The sequence below is a fragment of the Solanum tuberosum genome, unplaced genomic scaffold, assembly GCF_000226075.1.
Source record: "Solanum tuberosum cultivar DM 1-3 516 R44 unplaced genomic scaffold, SolTub_3.0 scf00282, whole genome shotgun sequence".
Lineage (NCBI taxonomy): Eukaryota > Viridiplantae > Streptophyta > Magnoliopsida > Solanales > Solanaceae > Solanum > Solanum tuberosum.
Genome location: NW_006239209.1, coordinates 511685 through 514983, shown reverse-complemented (window position 1 = coordinate 514983; position 3299 = coordinate 511685).

Genomic DNA, 3299 nt, shown 5'->3' with positions numbered 1-3299 from the left:
TTTGCATCACTATATCCTCTCAATACTGTTGGATATTTGTTATAATGCAAGACATAAATTTGAGTATGTTTAAATACCCCAAAACTTTTTCCATTATTATTTAATGAGTTCGATTGGGATTACTCGTGAACTGACTCAGTTTATTAATAGCACATGCTATATCTGATCGTGTACACTTTCTGATATACATCATATTTCCCAATACTTTAGCATAATCCAATTGTGAGTCACTTTCACCTTCATTCTTTTGAAGTGTCAAACTCACATTTATTGGAGGCTTGACAATATTAAAATCCAAATATTTGAACTAGTCAACTATCTTTTCAATGTAATGAGACCGTGACAATGCTAAACATTATGGAGTTCTAAGGATTCTTATTGTAATGACCCTAAAGGTCATTTTTTGAAATTTTCATAAAATGACCGTTTTACCCCTCCCGATAGTTGCCCCGAGTCCTAATTGTTGTATTTTCGAAGTTGGTTTGAAGGAAAATTGATGAAAAGTTGAGTTTTTGGAAAGTTGAGTTTTTAAGAGTTAAAGTTTGGTTAAAAGTGCTATTTCGAGTCATTTGGAGTTTCGAGACTCGAATCGGATTTTCGTCGATTCTAGCAGTTTTAGAATGTCGAAACGGGTCTATGAGAACTTACGAAGTTGAATTTGGAGTTAAAACGAAGATTTGAGGTCCTAAGTTGCTAAAATTGTGAAATTTTGATCAAGAGTTGACTTTGGTCAACAAACGAGGTTCCGGTGCTCGAAATGGAATTCCGAGGGCACCGTTGGATTCAGGGGTGATTCTAAGTCTAGAGTGAGTCTTGGTGGAATTTTTAGAGGCCCCGAGTGCGTTTCGAGTTTTTGAGCCCAAAGTTAGTTTCTTGACGCCTTATCGGATACCGGGTCAAGGAGACCTCAAATTCAAATTCCGACGATTTCATTGAGTCCGAAATGTTATTTTCAAGCTAGTAGCATATTTGGTTTGTGTTTGGGAACGTGCCAAATGAGTTTTGGGTGAGCTTTTAAGCTTCTTGGATGCTTTGACACTATTTCAGCAAATTGTGGCAACTAAAGGGTTCATTATTAGTTTTAAAGGTCGAAATTTTTTTCGAAGGTTCTGAAATTTTGAGCATGAATTATAGGACTTATCTGCAAAATTTGGTGCATTTTCGCTAACCCGAGATTGGACTTTTATCGCAAATAAGAAATAATTGTTTACCGAGTAGAAATGATATTTGACTGGGCAAACGAGCATGAAATTGAGCTCCGATTGAACGAGAAGGTCAGTATCATTATTTAAGACATTTACGAAAAAGAATCGGGTCATTTCACTATCATATGAGGAAATTACGGCCTTTTTAGTGAAAGATTAACTGCTGTTTTTCTGGTGCATAACAGTCATGCACTGTTATAAAAATCTCAGACTGTGTTCATTTGGTATTTTGAGCATATCGGGAGTTCTAGAGATCGGAATGGAGTGATTCTTACGGGTTTCTTCTTGAATTAATATGAGGGTTAGTATTCAATCTTCAATTCGACATTTTCTCATAATTTCTTTATCTGGGTTTTTTTCCTATCCGTAAATCTCTTGGGAAAAATTGGGGTTTTATCGATTTGGACTCCCTTTTTGATGAAAAAGGTATATTTACGATCCTTATGTTATGGGTAAACTGATTTTAACAGAAAATTATTGATTCATCGATTATTTTCATCATATTAACCGCGTACAATTTGGACTTTCCCGGTAAAGTTAAAGTTTGATAAATTGAGAATTTCAAGGTCGATCTTAACTCCGTTTTTGATGAAATTTCATATTTGAACTTATCTAAGCATGGGTAAGATATTTTTCAAGAGATATTTCATTTTCGAGTCGGGGTTTCGGATCCGAATATTTTAGGCTTCTTCAAGAACGTGGATTTCCCTTCAAATTGAGTTTGTGAATTGATTTCAACTCCGTTTTCAAATTGATTTTCACCATTAGCTTCCAAATACTTTAAGGATCATTTTACATAAAAAATTTCCAGATTTGGGTATCGTTTTCCGGTATGAGACATTTGGACCGTTTTGCCCTTTTTCCCTAAATTTCTTGATTTTGGTGTCATTGGACTCGAATTGTGATTGTGAATAATTGTTTGAATAGATTATCATGATCCGGATTATACTCGGAAAGGAAAGGCTCAAGTCAAGTAACTTTTGGAGTTCGTTTTAAGGCAAGTGGCTTCCAAACTTTGTAAAACTCTTAGACTACGCATAACTACCTTCCTAATTGTGTTGGGGGAGTAATGGGGATTGAGGATGAGTTTTATTTGTTGATTGAAATTGTTGTAAATGAAAGATGGGGAATAAAACGAGCTAAATGTGTTATATGTGACTTGAATTTGTTGAATAAGTCATGTGATAACTGATATTGAGGGGATAGAAGAGCACGAGTAGGCTATGATTGATACATACATTGACGTTGAGACAGATGATGTGTAATACTATGATGTGATCGTGATATGATTGTGATTGATGACATGTGCATATTCATTATTCATCCCATGTGTGAACTATCTGTTGCATGAGTTCTGAGACACTGATATGAGGATGGATGGATATGAGACACAGTTGAGACTAGCTCCGGCTAGAGATATATGAGATGGACTAGCTCCGGCTAGCGATTTGGCGCTTAAACCAATTTCTTATTGTTGGTATTTTGAATATTTTTTCTACGCTTAGGTCTAATTCTTTTCCTTTTATTTGTTCAAATATATTATTATCAAATATTATTTTTTGTTGTACAGTTTCTTCATTTTGATATTTTTCTTTAGTTATTATTTGTATATCTATTTCAGTCATTTATACAATATTCATTATCTGATTCTATTACTGAATTATTTTCTATCTCGTTTATTTCATTTTCTGATAATTCATATATACTATCATCGCTTTCTAATTCATAATCTATATACTCTATTTGTATATATTTTTCATTTTCTATCAATATCTCTGATATTTGTTTTTTCTTTGAATTTTTAGGTAATTTGCAATCCTTAGCTATGTGCCCTAATTTTCCACAGTTATAGCAAGTACATTCCGTTAGTTTCTTTTTTGGTCTATATGGTCTTTTAGTTTTGTAGTTTTTTACGTAATAGTTTCTTCTTGGTCTTTTATACTTATATTTTGATTTATATTTTTTATAGTTTCTTTTATTATACTTTTTATAATACCTATCTGTACATCCAAATTGGGGTGCTATTTTATTTTTGCAACTTGCTAGGTTTTTTACTAATATTTTCTCCATTTTTAGTTCTTCTTTATATTTTTC